At 45.9% G+C, this 19091-nt stretch overlaps 1 long non-coding RNA gene across 1 annotated transcript; it reads left to right on the forward strand.

Moving 5' to 3' along the window:
• The first annotated feature begins 7507 nt into the window (after positions 1 to 7507).
• LOC144139173 (uncharacterized) lies at positions 7508 to 18730 on the forward strand. The gene is made up of 4 exons (XR_013316086.1): positions 7508 to 7666; positions 11374 to 11616; positions 17564 to 17737; positions 18640 to 18730. It is a non-coding gene; the product is annotated as an uncharacterized LOC144139173 (long non-coding RNA).
• The last annotated feature ends 361 nt before the right edge of the window (positions 18731 to 19091 follow it).

Consider the following 19091-nt stretch of genomic DNA (forward strand, 5'->3'; position numbering starts at 1 on the left):
TCCTTCCTGATGTCGTGAGCAACTCTATTGATTCCACTTACACAGGCCGTTATTGACGAAGAACCTATCTTTCAGGTTGGAAAACTGCTGTAATTAAGTCTTGATTTATTATGAGGTTCAACGCGCCGACGTGACGCAGGCGTTGAGGTGCGTGCAAGTGGAAGACTCCGGATTAATTTTGACCTCCCGGGGATATTTAACGTGCACCAAAATCTCGCACACGCAGGCGTTTTCGCTTTTCGCCTCCATAAGAAAAGCGTCCGCCGAAGCTGGGAATCGGAACCGCGTCCTTGGGCTTAGCGGGAAAAGCCTTAGCCACTGAGCCACCACGCCGGGTTCTAGTGAGGTCCAATGTTCAATGGGTGTCTCTAAAAACTATCCGACGCAGTTCACAAAGCGTCCTCCAGTATAGAAAATCTTTGAGGAAATCAGACACCGTTCCAACTAATGTATAGTTTCAGGGGAATTGCAGCCCCTAGAAAAGGGGGGGGGGGATACAACAACGCTAAAAATATAGGCTAACATATTTACCACGCAGCAAAATTATGTGACTCCATCCTATAAATCATAGCCGTCATCATCGACTTTATTATTAAATGACACAATTGCATTGATCTTTGCTGTACTCGCAATATAGTAGGAGCCTTACCGAACGTGCCTGAATTGGCACAGATAGGCTAAGTCTGCAGCAACCCACCGTTGTAAATTTTACCATCTGGGGGTCATTTCAAGGCAGGAAAACAAAAAAAAAAGAATTTGATTACTTCTCCTGACTGCCGTTGCATGTATAATTCATGCTCGAAATACAAGGTTAGCCCAAGCTGTCGTGATCACCAAAGAAGTAAATATTGCGCGAAAGGCGATAGCGACGCCTAGAGGGAAACAGACGGGAGAGTCATTGCATGTCTTTCCGCAGCATTACGCACCTTAAAACTCTATTACAACATAACCTAACCGAACTCAACCCAACCTAAACATAACCTCATCATCCACTGATGAACAAAAATAGAAATACATAACTGAAGAAGCAGCACATTTTCTCGTTACTTGAATGCAAATAAATCCGCATAATTCTTCGCAAGCAAAGTAAACCTAGAACGACGAGAAGGAGCGCAGTAATACTTCATATCAGCTACCTTTTTCGTCACGTACTTACCGGGGACTGTTCATTCACGCACGAAGCTTTATCGTCGAGTTGCTCCAGTGCCAATATACCGTATAGATGGTATTCCCTGAAAGTTTAGCTCCAATTTCTTTGTTTCAGAACACTGGAAACGGCCACGGACATGGCCGAAGCTCCACGGACATGGCCCAAGCCCCACAGACAAAACGCGGCTTTTGCCACTGCGCCCGCACACCGCAGAAAAAAAAACACCGCCGTGCGTCGTCTGCTCCGGTTCAACCTGATTCCCAACGGTGGTGTCACGAGAGATGTTATTAATCACACTCACATCGGAGTCTCACATTACACAAATAAGCGATGAACTGTTCGGAACTGTTGGAATGTTGTACCGAATCGCGCAAGTCATCCCCCTGTGGTTGAAGAGGTAGCTGTAACGCACCCTTTTCTATTCCAAGTTATGCTACAGCGCTTTTGTATAGGGAATTACCGCTGGTCGTTATTATAAAACGTAATCACCTTGCACAAAAGAATGCTAAGGATTTCCTTTATTTACAAAGGCTACATCAGCGACGTGCGAACGCCTAGACTACTCGGCCAATACTGCACGCTTCGAGCGGACATGATATATTAATTCAGGCAGCTGCAAATAATCCATAAAAATAACCACAGCTCGTATACAATGAACGCGACGGACATACTATTCCTTAAGGCATTCAAATCGGCGTAATCTTAGAAGCTGAACCAGTTATGGAAAAAACGTGTTATCATAACAAACCATTCTAGTCCTAAACAAACCATATGATCAGGTCGACTTTAATTGCTTCATTATAAAATTTACCAGCCAAATAGAAGACCTAGTTGAAAGAACACTCGTTCTTATTAGGCCCAAATTGCCGGTTACATGTATGACCTGTTTCACCTTTTCTTTTTATTTCTTTAATATTTCGCGTTTTTCTAAGAATCCAAAACTTCAATTCTGCAAATAAAACAATTGAGCAATCACTTATCTGCACATGCTATGTAAATCAATTGTTTACCTTGATCTTTTTGTATGCTTGTGATAGCTTTTACATATAGCATTCCCTCTGCTTTTGTAAACCCCTTTTGTGAACCCTGCACCCTAGTTTTGTTATTTCTCGAGCTCTTGCTCGCGGAGTTTTCTACGTGCCATGGCTATAGTGTTTGTCTAACCGTAGTAAAGATGAGTGTATGTTATAGTGTAAGAGCTGCTTGCACATGTTTTCAAAGCGCTGTGCAGCTGCCAACGTGCGGCAGACTCCGCCCCGATGGAGACAAAAAATAGGTACGGAATTTCGCGCATTGTGCTGTCAAGACCTTTTGAAGCCATCCCAGAGGTTCCTGATCTTTTCTGAGCGTCGCATCGGGATTATGAACATCTCGTCTCCAGCGGGTGAGCGTTTGCTAGGGATTCTGGAGAAGTGTTAGGTTTGCAATGGCTGTGAGGCCCGGTTAGCCTTAAAGGGACCCTGCAACACTTTTTCGACTTTTTTTTGAAATCTTAATGCTTGCAGAAACGCAGTCACCCAATACACCCAGTACTTAGATTAGGGTGTCGGAAAGAAGCTCAGCCAAAAATTACTGCTCTATGTCTATCAGGTAACTTGTAAACTGGCTCAAAAAAAGTTTTTTCTCTTTCCCGGTCTTGACATTTCGACGGCCTGAATTACGTCACTGAAGCCATGTAGCGGCTGTTGGCCGGTTTTCTTTCAGTTGCAGAAATGAACGCTTTTCGATAGCAACTTTAAAACTAAAGCCACAAAAACAAAACAGAAACCGAAGGCGTATCTGGTGCGGCGATCAAATCATGCAGTTCCGCTCCGTGCTGGCGATAACTGTAGCTTTCGCAGTGCTTCCAGACAGGAAGGGAAGAGTGAAAGCGTTTATCAAAAGTGTTGCTTAGTCCCTTTAAGAGCTGTTGGCAGCCGAAAGTGCATTGCTCCGCACCACAGTTCACAGTTGACCCTTCATGGAGTATTTGAATCGGGCGATGCAATCTCTGCAACAGGAGACGGTTCGATCCGTGTCGTCCCGAAGCTCAGTCAATTCTCAAAAGAGTAGTAATGCGGTAGCTTCAATCGCTGACCGTGGCCCCAACCACTCCCTTATTACTGTGGCCAATCCCATTCATGAGCCACATCAGGATGCTGTGGACCATCCCCGGCTGTTTACACCATGAAGCCATGTTCACGTTTTTCCAGAAATCAGCTACAGGGCAGATTGGTCACCGATGGTGCCGAATTTTCCAGGGATCATCTCAACAAGATTACCGAAGTGGTGAAATTTCTAATGAATATTTTGTCTGACTCTCCGAATAACGTCAACATCCCGGTGCGAGAAAGGGATGGAAGTGTTTTTTTATACGCAAAGCTTGGTCATTGCTCTCTGCTCTCTCGTGCTGAGGGTAGAATTGAACTGCGTACTCAGGGGGCAGACGCTAAGCAAGGTGGCGAAACGGGCTCACAGTTGCCATCACCACCACACGTTTCGTATGTGAAAGTTCTCAGAAATTATGATCAAACGGCTCGGAGTGTTGAGTTCCTTGTTTTCAAGTTTTAAGAAGCAAATAGCACTCGTCAGTTCACCAACATACCTTAGCCTGCCGCGTTCTTGAACGACCCTAGTGATGTTCTTATCCTTTCTCCGGTTCTGCCTTGCGCTCATCCAGGGCCTGATACAATATCACTCCCCAAACCTACGTTTGGTAATGACCCGTCTCGTATTGGAGTAAAACTACTAAAATTAATCCCTACAAGATCGGGGTGGACCTTCGTGACCACCAACCGCACCTCCATAGGCAATCTGTAAAAGGCACTCAAGAACCACTTGCAGTTAAAAACAGCGCTCAGAATTACCGCCCGCCCCACCGTTTGTCTCAGTTCAAAATATGATTAGATCCGAGTATAATAATTCCTCGAATTTTGCGAGCGAACATCAATGCTAACAATGGTCTGGACATACCTTACGAAGGGTTTATACATTGCACCTACTTCAGAGGTTGTTCCGGCAATAATGTACACATAATCTAGGTTAGGTTACCCATCTGCGTACAAACTACTGAAAGACCGAGACCGTATCCTTATTAGCTGGACCTCCTGCTCTGTAAAAGCAAACTTGTATGTTGCGGCTTGAAACCAGTGCTGTTCCTATGGCCATGTTTATACGCGTTGTACTTCGGATCATGTCTGTTGCCCTTACTTCGCTGAAGACGATTTCACAGCAGAATGCACTATTGAAGAAAAAAAAACAGGGCGGTACGTTGTGAGCTCCGCGCGGTGGGTAGCCGTCATGATCATAAGTTGAACGGACCGTGCTGTTCTACCATTGCTTCGACCATTACAAGAGTGCATGCAGAAACAATTTATGGGAGAGTGAGTGGGCGTGGCGCCACGCCCACTCACTCTCCTTCCGCAGCTTCGTAAAGATCAAAATGAAATTATATAATTGATTTAGCTGCACTCACTTACCTTCAAACAAAAACTTCATGCACAGTTATTATTTCCCCATTAAGCACTGCGAACGTGCTATAGCCATTTCAATTTACCGTTTTGTTATCTCCTGTTCTAACGCCCAAAACTTCAAAAATGTGGCATGGCTTCATTGATATTCCTTCAGGCAAACCTTGACTACGCCCGCGCCACCGCCACCAGTATCCTTCTAGATTTGGTCAAATCGAATGACGTTGACGTCATAGAGATGAGTAATCCCTTTTGTTGGGGTATTACGATTTCGGTTATACCAGAGCATTGGCATAAGTTTTGTCCTTCTGAGACTCCCCGTTGCGTGGCGGGTATTCCAGGGCCCAAGTTTGGCGTGTTCTCTATTTCCATCTCCCAATATCTCGGGGCTCTGCAGCCCAAACTGACAATCTGGTGTTGTTATTGATGGGAGATTATACCGCACTATCAGTAACCGTTCCTTACATCTTAACATCAATATAAGGAATCTTAGACAGCCATCCTATGATGAACGTTGCAATCGCCGGGGTCTAACTCGTGAAATCCGCTGTTGGGTGGCACTGTTTTGAACAGCCGTGGTGACGACCTCGCGAAATTTATTCTCGCTCGGCATTTATTGCTTTTGAACGACTCAAGCTCCATACCGACACACGCAACGCCCTATGTTGATACCTGGAACGACATCACTGTAGTTGCTGGACGCATCTGGACAAGAGAAACCTTCTGGGAGGTTAGAGGCATTCCTGCCCTTTCGGATCACAGATATATCGAGTATGGCCTTCGATCCTCTTCTCTTGCTCGCCAGAAACGCCTTAACAAGACTGGAGCAAGACGACTCGTGGTAGAGCTCCTCGAGGACGCCTGGCGTAAGGGCTTCAGTCCGCAACACATGGCGTCACCGGAACTACTCGACAAAGCTTTAAATTGTTTCTATATAAAATTTATTACGTTAAAACAAAAACATAACCATGCACCTACAACCATTTACGACAATATTTGGTGGACTGACGAACTAGCACAAGAAAGGTCTACTGTTCGCCCCTCTATACGCCGAAGATATCGAAGATGCCGCGATCCGTTATTAAGGAATGGTCTCCGTTTCATCTACTATAGGCTCACAAATCATCCCCTTGAACCACCATAGCTCAGATTATAACTTGATGATAACGCTGCAATTAAAATCATTAACGACATTGGGGACTACGTGGCTAGATCTTTACCTGAAGTTTGACTGTTTCACCTGTCTTTCTGGAAGCCGACGTCATCAAGAGACGAAGTCACACACGGTCCTGTGACTGGTGTGGCGCTATTGTGTTGTGCAGGGTAATGCAGCAGTAAGGTGATTTGTAGTGACTTTGCAACCGACCTAATAAGTGTTAGTAGTGGCTATTGCGTGATCTAAGCACGGTATGGTGAATTGTGAACTCCGGTTTTAGAACACAGTAATGCAGACACGGCAGCGCATGGAAGTGTATTAATAGTGAATGACTGCACGATGGGAAAGGCGGTGCAAACTTTGTTGCACGATAGTGTGTTATTTTCGACCGAGTACTGTTTCTTTCAACTATGTGGTTTTTTATCACTTCTAGCGGGTTTATTTATGGTTGGTCCGGTTTAGTGTAATTACTCTGTCCATGGGTGTGCATACGGCGAGAAAAGGGTCATTGATGCACCAATTTCGCATAGCTCCAGAACTTGCTTCAATGACATAGTGGGCTGTTTTGCATGTATTTTTATATGTTCTCATTTCATAACACTATACAAGTATTTTCGCATCTTCAGTTTCATATTGCTAGATTTAAAAATTAGCTCCGATGTACACGATTACTCAGTGTCGATGCAGACTGTAGCACACTTGGGTTTGGAGTGTAATTTTTTTCTTGTTATTTCTTTAATCAACATCGAATTGGCTTTTATCTAAAACATTTTTGTGGCCTCGTGCCCATTTTATTTATTTTGAATTGGTTTAAACCTGCGACAGCTTTGTTGGTGCGGGTTTTGTACTGCAATATTTTTTTTTGTTTTTAATGTGTATATCAGAGGAAAATAATTAAACAGGATTAAATTGGGGCCTGCAGCTCCTTCAAGCTGTTTTTCCTCAGTTTTTTTTCCGCAGGCTTCCAGCATCATGCCCCCTGTGATGCAAAGTAAACCATTCTATTCTATTCTAAAGGGCAGGTCTAGGGCATTGCACCTGGCGCTCCTGTACAACCCGGTAATCTCGCGGTAGCTCGTAACTGGGTGCGGTAGCTCCGACTCGTCCTCGGCCCGGTGTGCTAGTTCGCGGGCGTAGTGGCACCCTGCCGCACATACTGGCGGAGTGTACACAGCTGAAGAATCCCCTACCTTCCCTCCCCCTTCCGCTACCCCCCCCCCTACCCGAGCGATGGGAGATCTTGATGTCCAGCCCCGACCTGTCGACGCAGCAAAAGCTCGCATCCAGGGGCCAGGAGCTATTGCACTCATATGGGACTTGTGAATAGGGTTCCACCCCGTCTGACGCCTGCGAGCGTCACCTGAAATGGGCTCAGTGAAAGTTGTTTCTCTCTCTCTCTCTCTAGGGCATTGCTTAGCGAGCTTGCCTCGTGCTGTTGCGACCCGCACAAGAATACAACGCGAAAGCAAATGCGCTTTTGTTTATTTTCTGTATTCAGCGGCCATTTTGTAGAATTCGTATTCACGAAAGATAACGGCCACTTTTCAAATTTGTTAAGGCAGGCATTAAGGCTTTCGGCTCAAAAATCTTTACCGGAAGTTTCCTTTCCGCGATCTTTAGATGTACGGTGTGGATCCATCTTTGCAGAGTGAAATATCTTGAATGTTTTTGTAGTATTTTTGTGGTAGTTGCTGTTCCGGTGTAATCTGGGGAAGGTAATCAGTGCCGTTTTGTTTCAGGTCCCGCTCAAAACCTTCTGTTTTCATTTCGTTCGATTCACGAGTGTTTAAAAGCATGGATGAGCCTTCAAGATACCAACACATTCTTAGTGCTTCCCGCACAATTACTACCACAGTTTTCGACGCTGTTCGAACCAGAGTTCCCCTACTAACTCGCCAAATCCCAGAAAGAGTGAGTACCTTTGCATAGGACTGTTTCATTTTGCAATCACGACGTTTGATAGTTTCAGCATTGAAACACTTCTGTAAAAAAATGGCGTAGCCTACACTAGTGGTGAAAGGCTGGAGAAACAGCAGAGCTGCTGGACCCTCTCCCTCCGTCGCAGTCTCGGCTGCTGCACCTTACATGCATTTACGAACTTGCCGGTGAAAGTTCTCCGTGACTGGCAGGCCGGGATCGTTTTGTCCGCAGCCTTTCACATCTCTCCCATAGTGGGCCGCATTAGAACGAGCTAGAACCCGTGGCAACCGGCTTCGCAAGCTCGGTGTCTGCAGCGCGAACTCGCCGTCTGTGTCCCCCACTTCAAAGGGGAACGCACTTGAACTGGCGAGGAGAACAGCCCGCGAGAGATCACGCCACGAGCGCTGGGTAGAGTGTCCTTGAAGTTCGAGCTGGCCGACTCCGGGAGCTCCTCACGAGGCGCATGCTCAGGTGCGCTAGGTATTTTGCTTGGTACTTTTTTGCGAGCTCCTCACGTGGTACAAGCCCACGCGCAAGCATGGCCGACTCCGGGGGCTACTCGCGAGGCGCATGCTCACGTTCGCTCAGCATGTTTTCATGGTAATGTTTTTCTGGTAACCCTGCACGGCGGAACTAAAAGCTTAAGCAGCTCTTCTGTTGTGTGGCTGTGTGTGTGTGTTGTTTTGTTAAAATAGAAAAGAGAAGTCGACTCAACCGATAACGGCCTCTCGGGTTGGGGGCACCTCAATCAAGACTGAGTCTATACTCGGTGACAACTTAAGAACGGCACCGGAAGTTGCCGCTGTGCCTTATCACCGTAGCTAGATGTTTCTCCGCGCGGCGCAAGTAGGGCGTTACTGGGAATATTTTGAACATGGCGTGAGCCGTTCCCGTGATTTGTTGGACTTAATATGCTTATAAACGACTCCAGTGACGACAAACAAACTGCGTGAGACAAGGCAGACGATATCACGCATTCATAGCAAACCCCTTTCAAAACGCGCGCGCACTGACGTCACAGGTCCGGCGCTTTGGCGGAGTGATACACTACATGAGGTGGTGCCGTTCTTGAGCTGTAACCGAGTATAGGAGCAGGACAGACAGAAAAGGGGATAGAAAGGGCGAAGAAGAAAGATGACGGATTACAAGCCGCGCAGCGTGGACAGCAGGCACGGAATACTTTTTCGCGATTTGAAGAGCAACAGTCCGGGAACAGGTTCGAAGGGGCGCATGAAGGCAGTCTTTTTTTTGGTAGTTACGCGACGGCGCTGTAAGCGCTGATCGACCTCGCGAATGTTCGAATAAGCACGGTATCTATCTCTAGACAGACTTGAAAAGGGTAGCGTATGCTTAGAGAAGGTGCGAGGGGCGGCGTAGCACAAGGTGAGGGGAGAAACGCTCATTACGGGGCGGCAGTTAATAGAGAATTTTAGCATAGCGGCTACGGGAGGCTCACGCTACGGCGGCTGGTTTGCGGGACCCGACTGCGCAGGCGCGTGCAGGTAAGGCGAGGAGGTTGCCCTCCGCGGAGCGAATGCGCGGGAATGGCGAAGGCCGGCCCGCGGAACTAATGCACCCTACCGGAAAGTATGTGAACCCGCCCAGTCGGGCCCCGCTACCCGCCGCCATAGCGTTAGCGGACGGTACCCGCTATGCTAAAACTCTCTAATGCGGCCGTGTGCTGGAGAAGCAGAAATGGAAGTCCGCACTGTTCTTTAATTCATTGGTTCGTTCGGAGTTGGAAGCAGCTGAAAGAACAACGAAAACGTGTTACCAATTATGCACACACTTGGCGCTTAACCAGCTCAGACATCAGCAGATGCGCTTCGCCCTGGGCAGGTTCAAACATGACTGGGCTTTTCGATAGTCCTTCTGGCTGTGTTTGCGATTTGTGCGCTGGGTAATTAAGGTTCAAAATGGACGACGTGCCTTCTACGTTGGTATGGATGATCGTGTACGACAGCATCGGCTGGAGATTGCTGAGAGTTCAAGAGGCATGTCGCTGAAACCGACGAGGAAAGAGAACGCCGTTTGGCGATGCCTTTGAATATAGTTTGAAAACTTTATTGAGAGACTGCCTTACAATTCTCAATCTAACGGGAAACCGCCGAAAAGAAAGAAGAAAATTTGACGAGAGTAAAGGCCTGCACATTGGTTTGTCATGATTCCTATTGATCAGGCTTTCGTTTTTTTTCTTGAGGTTTTCTGAAAATTCGGCCGCGAAACGCGTAGTACAATTACGCTGGTAACGCTTGAAGGTGGTTTGCAACTGGTATAGCTTGTGTTATATTGAATGCATATCGCCCCAAATGAAGCCATCACTTTTAACTTGTTCATTTGGTGGAGCTGCCTGCACACTTTATTCTAGTGACACTTTCCAATGTCTACTATAGCCTTGCCTTGGATGAAACGTATAGGCACCTGACTTGATCCGTTCGCTGCGAGTGGAGTGGAGGCAAGTAGGGAGACAGGTACACTTCAAAATGTAAAGAGCCAATATTTCTTTATTGAAATTGAACATAAGGCAATGATTTAAATGTTGTTTCAAGTACTGATATTGGCCGACTGTCCTCTTCATGAGAGCTGTCTTGCATCAGTCTAAGCTCGGTGAGGTCTTTAGCAAGGATGGGAGTACAATTTACCATTTAGTATGCGTATAAACGAACATTGATGGAGAAATTAGTATCCTCAGCTACGCCGTTCCAACGCGAAACACTCAGGTGGCCCCACAAGACATCTTCCGGAAACGGCGAATCTCGCATACAGGAAAGCGACAGTACGAAGACTTTACAAATAATTTACGAACGTTTCATTAATTATTTTTGTTACCATCGCCAAAACTGGTTCCCATTGACCCCTTCCATTTCTGTCGACCCTTCGAAAACCCTTAGTTTACAGTGATATCGCACGCAGTAGAAGCGCTCGCCTATATTTTTAACTGCGTGGAATACTAGTTCGACGTGGCGACTAAAAGTGCAGAAAAACGCGCGACAAAGAGAAGAACTGCACAGGACAAGCGCTTTTCTGACAACTGAGTTTTAATGAAACCAAAACCAGAAAATCTCGACACAGCGTGCACCCTTCTGGCGCATCATACACATAAACCCAGATGATTAAACAACAACAATCGGGAAGAAATCAGCGATCACACATGCGCCGCAACAGTTGGCCAACGTTCCGCGCGAATGTTGGCAGATCGCTAGCAGCATGACCGAACATTGTGAAGCCAGAATGTTTACCGCCTATCCCTGAAAGCTATCTTCAAGATATGCGAATTCCTCATTAAGGATGGACACGGATGGGGCGCTGACACAAGTTTCGCTCTCATTGTACAAAAAAATGAAGTAAGCCACCGCCAGCTCGCGAGTACGTTGCTGAGAGTGCCTAAGGGCTTGTCCTGTGCAGTTCTCTTTGTCCCGCGTGTTTCTGCGCTTTTAGTCCCCATGTCTCCATACCAACTTGCCCCCTTGTCGGTGCTCCTAGTTCGACGTAGCAGCACCGTAGCAGCGACGTTTCATGTTTTAGAGGAAGCAGCAAAAAAAAAATCAGTTACCCAGAAAAGTACATCTAATGAAGATACGGTGCACAAACTCGGGCCGCCTCGACGCCTAAATTTTATTGCGATGATTTAATATATTGTTCTCTTTTTGGCTAAACCTTTTTTTCCAACGGTTTAGAACATTGATCCCTTTTTTTAGGCAACCGCACAAGAGAAGCCCGTCTGCGAGGTGGTGCTGGGGTTTTCCCAAATCAAGAAATTAGAGCGATGGCTTACTTCCTCAACATCAAGTCGGCTCGCCTTAAAGGCTGTATTCATGCACTGGCATGTAGACTTCAAATTTGAAGACGGGAAAACAATAAGGTGTGAAGCGGATGTGTGCAACGGCAGCCTTACACCGGGGATGAAAATAGGCGTTAATTTGACCCCTGCGGAGTACACGGTGAGTGTCCTTGAAACGGGCTTTCAATGAGATAATATTAAAAACGACAGTCTTTCTTGGGCTACTTGAACAGGAAATATTTGGTCTGTCTGTCTGTTTTTCTGCCTGTCTGTCTGTCACTCGATTCAGCCAGCCGGCCAAAGTGAAACATTGTCCGCGGAATAGTCTTATATACTCAAAGCCAAATCTTAGCGTCTACGTCCGGTGTTAATGTTCGTACTTGTCAACATTGTTGAACAAGAACAAGATATTACGCAAATATAAGGCAGAAAATCAATGCATGAATGATATTTGCAGTGTTCCTTTATTAAAAAATCCACGGCTGCCTGCTTTGTGCAATAGCAAACAAAATACTACATCAACTTCCAAAACCCTCATCCGCTGTTGCCCGCGCTACGTGGCGGAATTTAAAAAAAATCAAATAGCAATAGCAACGAAAGGTTCCACTAGATAGGTTTCGAGTTCCGCTTGGAACGCTCGTGGAGTAGGGCAACGTCGTTCTATAAACGTTGTAGTGGGGTGCCTCGATTCACGCGCGTCTCCGCCGTGCGGCAGCGCTGGCAACGAGGCACCCTACGTGGCGCTGTAGGACGCTATACATTTAAACTTACTTGGGCAAACCTGTAGCGTGTTACCTTGGAGAGAACGTGACTGGAGAGGAACAGCATGAGAGGTGAGCGGGAAAGAGAAGGGATGCATTTACTTGAAAGACGCACCAGTCGACTATCGTCTTGCGTCGGCATTTGCAACGAATGGAGTAGATGCACGGCCAATTTTTAAGAGAAGCTTCTTGAGGGAAACTTGCTGCGCAACATGAACCAGCTTCCTTTCTCCGAGTGGAGAGTAACACCCTTTTTCTCGCAAGTGGATCGACTGCACAAATGTTGGAGTTCCAGGACCTTCAGCGCAAGTATCCACCTCTGCAGGCTATTGACCCACACTGTAACTTATTCTTTCCACGCTTCCTCAACCAGCGGTGCGAAGTACTGAACCGATTGCGCCTGAATGTAGCGTTTACTCGAAGTATTAAAGGAGCCATGAAGACAAAATACAAATTGGGTTTCTTAGAAAGACTGCTTAGTCCCGATAACAATAGTACCAATATCTTCGCAATCTTCGAACAAATAACGGAGATATCAAAGAAAACGTGTGAAGTAGTCGCGACCCCCTAGCCAATTTCCCGCTCTATGACGCCACGGAACCTTGTTTGTGCGATTGGCGGCCGCCTAACTGACCTGGCGCGACGACACATGACTGGACGTCTGTAATGGGGCCTTTAGTTCCATTTTACCGCATCAATTGAATGCTAACGTGCAGTTAACCACCTAACTGACCTGTCGCGACGACACATGACTGGACGTCTGTAATGGGGCCTTTAGTTCCATTTGACCGCATCACTTGAATTCTAACGTGCAGTTAACGCACTGAAAATTATGTTTTATTGTAGGCCCGTATGACGTCATTCTTGCTCATAACACGTCACTGTGGCGCGAAATTTGAAAGTTTTTAAATATTTCTTGCTTTTTTTTTTCGTTAAAAACATCTTTTGTGGCTGTAATGGAGCTGGGTGAGATATAGAATCCTAGTTCTTTCAAATTAAACGAAGTTTTATTTTCTCTTCATGGCTCCTTGAAGTTTAAGATAGGTCGGGACGATTCACCCCTGTTTACGAATTTCGCCGTGCATGAGAATGACTTCCCAGTCGAAAAACACAACAGGAATTTCTGTCGCACAACAGAAATTTCTGTCGCACGACAGAGATTTCTGTTGGGACTACAGAATGGTCTGTCGTGCGACAGAAATTTTTGTAGTAAAACTACAGAAAATCTGTCGTACGACAGGCATTTCTGTGGCACGACAGGGATTTCTGTTGGGACTACAGGATGGTCAGTCGTGCGACAGAAATTTCTGTAGTACAACTACAGAAAATCTGTCGTACGACAGGCATTTCTGTTGCACAACAGGAATTTCTGTTGGGAATGCAGGATGGTCCGTTGTGAGACAGGAATCTCTGTAGTAGGACGGCAGAATGTCTGTCGTACGACAGAAATTTATGTAGTACAACACACATATCTATCATGCGACAGACATTGTGTAGCCCCACTACAAAAACCTTTGTAGTAGAACTACAAAATGTCTGTCGCATGAGACATTTCTGTTGTACTACAGAAACTTCTGTTGTGCAACACCCTGTAGGCACTACACAAATTTCTGTTGCACCACAGACTGTCCTTCAGCAACTGCGACTGGATTCCGTAATTACTATTATTATCTGTCATGCGACCGAACATTTTGTAGTCCCTGCAGATTTTTACAGTCTGAAAGAGAATTTTAGATTCATTGCAAAAGTGTCACACGACAGACGGTTCAGTATTGCTACAAAATCTCTTGCTTACCCTGTCGGGAAACCCCGCGTTTTCCAGGATTAGGAGAGCGATGGAATACGCCGGAAAGAACGGAATACACTGGAAAATGCAGAGCTGGACAACATCAACGCGGGGACCGCATTTTCCATCGAGAGAGCGATGTAATACGCTGGAGACAACAGAAAACATTGGAAAACGCCGCGCTGAACGACAGCAACGCGGGGTGGTTGCTGGAGAGCATCGAATAACACGGGGCCATTGCCTTTGAGGACAGAGCTTCAGGCAGGACAAACGGGACAGCACGAACAGGATAGTTAGTGTGGTACCGCTGCTTGGCTGGACACGGGAATGCCGCGCGCCGCTTAAGGGTCAGACTTGTTGTATTCCAGTACCGCGAACGACGCAGATGCTCCGAAACTTGGTGTTTTCGGCCTGTGCGGTGCCTCGAATTCCCACTTTTTTAGCGTGCGCTGCACGAAAACAATGGTGCGTGCGAGTGACGGTCAGCTCGTTGAATTGCATCGCAAGCGTCTGTTGCAATGAACGTTTGTTGCATTACTGCCATTAGCATTCCGGCCGTGTTTGAAAAAACCTTCGCTAGAAATTTGCAATTAACAACGAACTTAGCACAAATCACTGTAATGTTGCAACATCTAAGCGTATGACCAAAGAAATGGATACATAAAGAACTTCGCAAATTCCTTTAATTCTTTGAGGGAATTGCAATTGCATATATTGTACTGTGGACAATCTTTGATAAAAGAATGAGGCAATAAGGGTAGCCCGTCGGCAAAGCGGACGCATAAAGGAGAAGCAAGACATGCTTTTTGAAGACGTGGTGTAATAATTGCAGTGCACATTCTGACACGTATTTCTGGGTGTCTTTGAGAGCCCCATTGTTTCAATCTGCGTGCTGTGGTTTTATTTTTTTAGCACGCAATTTGTTTATTTTAACGCGAAACATATGTCCAATCAAGCCTAAATAGTTAAAGATTTTAAAAACAGCGAACCAGTTGCCGCTACCTGTGTGAAAAAAAAAAGAAACGGCGCCAGTGTACTCGTTGCATTACCGAGATGTGTTAAAAAAATAAATGTACAAAGAAAGAAAACGCACGCTTTCCCTCTAGCCCGGCCCTTCGGAAGAAGTTCGGGGACGCATCGTCACCACTGAAGGCATGTCGCGGCGCGACAGCACTCGTGGGACGGGGAGACCACAATACGAAGAATCGAGAGGGGTGCGGAGGGGTCGCGAAACAACTTCTCGTGATCGGCCGGTTCCCTCCTTACCCTTCCTTTGTTCCCTCCTGCTTTGTTCATTCCTGCTTTTCGTCTTTCGGTCAAAATTTGGCGGTGGCAGCGTGGCCGAGTGGCTCGTTCACATTTAACATCGGCGCTTTGCCTAGCTGAAGTTACGCGTAACTTTTTCTAAAAACGTGCATATGATGTCTCCGCGAAGTATCAGCAGCAACATTTGAAGCTTCGGAAGCTGTGGTAAAAGCAAGATCAGTGGTCCGGATTTCAAGCATCTCGAAGTGAGGACTCCTCTAGCCACGACTAACCGTGGCGCTTGGGATTATTGGCACACTGATGCGAGTGAATACGACGAATTTCGCAAGCAGTGTGATCTCGAATACGTGCGATGTGCTGCGACAATCGACTGAACTTGCAATGACCCCTGCGTGACTTCGGCAGGTATCGGGCGTGCATACTCATCGAGATAGTGCAGCACCACAGAAACGTGCGCTTTTCGCCACAGGATACCCCTCCACGTTTTGCTGTGCGAATGCATTGTCAACGGATCAAGGTTCACCAAGGCAAGCATTCCAGCTAAATATTGACGTTCCGTTTTAATTCTCGCACGTTCTCTCGCGTTTTGCTGTTTAAATAAATCAGGTTTAAGAAATATTTGTTTGCTTGTGTTTTAATGGTCCTAACTAGTATAAGGAACGAATTTCCGAACGGTTATTGTCCATGCTCGTGTAATAGTTTTTTTTTTTCTATCCGGGAGAATAAATTTGCTTTCATGAACAGATTGAGCGTCATTGACGGAACGCGATGATGGTACGCGATTTGGCCCTGCTTCAGAAGCACGGCCAAATCAGCTGAAAAGTGCCCAAATGACTCTAGCTAAATTTTGTAGCGCTACTTAGGTGTCCCTGAAGGAAAGACTTCTGTATTTCTTCTTAACAGCTACGCGGGTTTGTAATTACACGGCTATTAAAGAAAAAAGGCCTAGCGCGAGCATCTGGAGACCACGTTGTCTCCGGCGTGTTCCAGCGTTACGTTCTGCGGCTGCCGGATCCACGAGTTTCCGCGTTTGCAGTGTGCGTGTGCACGAGTTTCCGCGACTGCACATGCATCAGGCATGTGCAATCTGCGTAACATCAAACTTTTGTATTGCATGCATGAATGTACCACTTTTTGCATTGCTTACATTGCCTTTTGGTACAGCTTTCTGAAATCAATTATTCAGTGAAAACAATTTTAAGCTTGTTCCAGAAAAGCAAAAATTCCCCCAAATGGTTATGTTTGTTGGTCATATTTTTATTGAAATTGTTATGCATATCCTGCATACTTCAGGTACTTAATAGAAAAAGCATCACGGGAAGTAAATGTCTTATGCAAAACAAGTTGAAATTCGAGACATGACAGGATTTACTACGAAAACAGACACGACAGGATTTACTACAGACTACAGAACAGGATTTACTACAGACTACAGGACAGGATTTACTACAGACTACATGACAGGATTTACGACAAACTACAGGACAGGATTTACTACAGACTACAGGACAGGATTTACTACAGACTACAGGACAGGATTTACTACAGACTACAGGACAGGGTTTACTACAGACTACAGGACAGGGTTTACTACAGACTACAGGACAGGATTTACTACAGACTACAGAATGTCCCATTCCCTCACAGGATCATTCTGTCGTATTTCTCTGTTGTGTTTTTCGACTGGGTTGCTGTGCGTCTGCCCTGGATTCTCTGATGCGCGACAAACTTAAGCAAGCGCCCTGTCTCGTCTACGCTGCGAAGGCAGGCTAGGACTTTTTCATTTTCTTCTGCCCCGAGCCAGTAGTGCTGATAGTACCTTGGGAACAGAAGTTCTGCAACGGTTCTTACGAGACTCTGAACTGGAAAAATCTCTTTAGATCGTACGTAAACAGTGCAATTGTCTCAAAATATGTGCCCTTTGGCATTGGGCTAGTACTTCGTTTTATTGGAGTGGTGTTCGTTTTTCTCTTTTTTCACCGGTTACTTTGTATTTTGATTCAGAGTTTGCATTGACGATTTTCGTTTCTAATTTATTTTCATGTTCGAACTTTGCCAGCATCATTTCCTTGTTTCTCGTTTTGACGGTTTTTGTTTGCCTTCACGCTCCTGTCGCCGTAATGTCGAGCATTCACCCCTCATCATTTTAGTCATCCCCCATCTGGTTAGGTAAACCTAGTCACCAGCAGGGCTGTCCTTAGCAGTTCATATTAAATCTCTCTCTCTCTTTCTCTTTCTCTCTCTCTCTCTCTCTCTCTCTCATAGTGAAAGTACTAATACCGTTTACATTGCAGAAGTCGCTCGGGAAGCACAAGTTGGATTCTGACGACGTTTTGAAAGCAATGGAAAATAAGACCGATGGTGGCAAGTACCATCCGGTAAACAACAACTGTCAAACATGGGTTGTGGATTTTCTTGAGACGCTGCGGATACGCTTACCTCCCAACATCAGGACAATTGCACAAAAGGTGTGTTCACTTTCGTTCTTTCCGGAAAAACCCGCGTCTGCAGAGTGAGAAACGCCGGAAGTATAGTATAGCCCGTATTGAAATCAATCTTAGACACGAAGCCCCTTTGGAGCTCGGGCTGTCGGCATTGGATGTCGTCGTCGTCGTAACCGCCGGCTTATCTAGCCACGGTACTAAAACACTGGGATACTCGTTTGCGCCTCACACTGGAACGCTTCGCAACGTGTACTAAAAAACACCGGGACACTTGTTCACGCCTCGCGCTATAACGCTTCCTGCTTCAAAGACCCAAGACTTTCACGGCAAAGCTCTATACCTCTACCCCCTAATGGTTTCATCTCTGCGCACAAAAACGCCAAGGCGCCAAGAATACACTTATACTCTGCATGCTTCGCCCTTCCCCAGGTGTCACGTTATAATATAGGAGAGATGGCCCGGAATTTCTTCTGGTAACTTTGTATTTGTGAATAAATAAACCTCATTCCTTCCCTTAATTCAATGTTGACTACAGTGCCACGGTACGCTCATGAACGATAATCAGAGGGGGCATTTGAAGGCTTGGAGAAAAGTGCATGCTCCTTTGCTGCGCGAGTGACTTTTGGTGAAAACCACTTTTCAATTCTCGCTTTTTGTTTTTCGATGCTTTAAAGAAGCATTTTCGGCTAAAAGGCTTTGTATGTCATGGCATTTTTAAGTTGACATGTACCACTTTGATGCCTCGATATGTATGGACACATTAAACAAATTAGAGAGCTTCAATAGCCCCAAAAGGCAAACGTAAACAAAGCAAATCATACAAAACTTTCTGATTGACATCGCATCGTTGTGTAAAGGCAGTGCACCATAGTGGACTGCTTCATGAGATTTTGGCGCTTGAAAGAGTAAATCGTCCTTTTTTTCAGATCCAGGGTGTGTTCCAGAACAAAAAAGCGGCTGAAGCAGTAAAGCATGTAATCTCAGAGGTGATGGCTGCTTTTGAAGACCGCAGTTCAAACTGAAAAATAAAATTCGGTCGAACTACCGGCAAGGCAATGTAGGCCCAAATATTGACTGGAGAAAATGACATTTCATCAACCATGCCAGCAACAAGTTGTTCAACACCACTTCACCCCCCCCCCCTCTACTTTTGTTTTTGAAAAAAATAAATTACACGTTTCGATAAAAATACGAACTCAAGCATGCCCCTGGGTGCCTTAAAAGAAAGCTTTGTTTCCCTGACATGCCCATTCTCACTGCCTCGTCACAGCCCCCATTTAAAACAAAATGGTACGCTTTCGCTAAGGCAGGGTGTACAGCGCACCTGTTTTTCCTGTAACCCCTGTTCAATAAGTACACTTCTATAGAGCAGAGATTT

Source organism: Haemaphysalis longicornis, unplaced genomic scaffold (assembly GCF_048455015.1).
Source record: "Haemaphysalis longicornis isolate Haplotype H1 unplaced genomic scaffold, Haemaphysalis longicornis Haplotype H1 scaffold_5, whole genome shotgun sequence".
Classification (NCBI taxonomy): Eukaryota; Metazoa; Arthropoda; class Arachnida; order Ixodida; family Ixodidae; genus Haemaphysalis; species Haemaphysalis longicornis.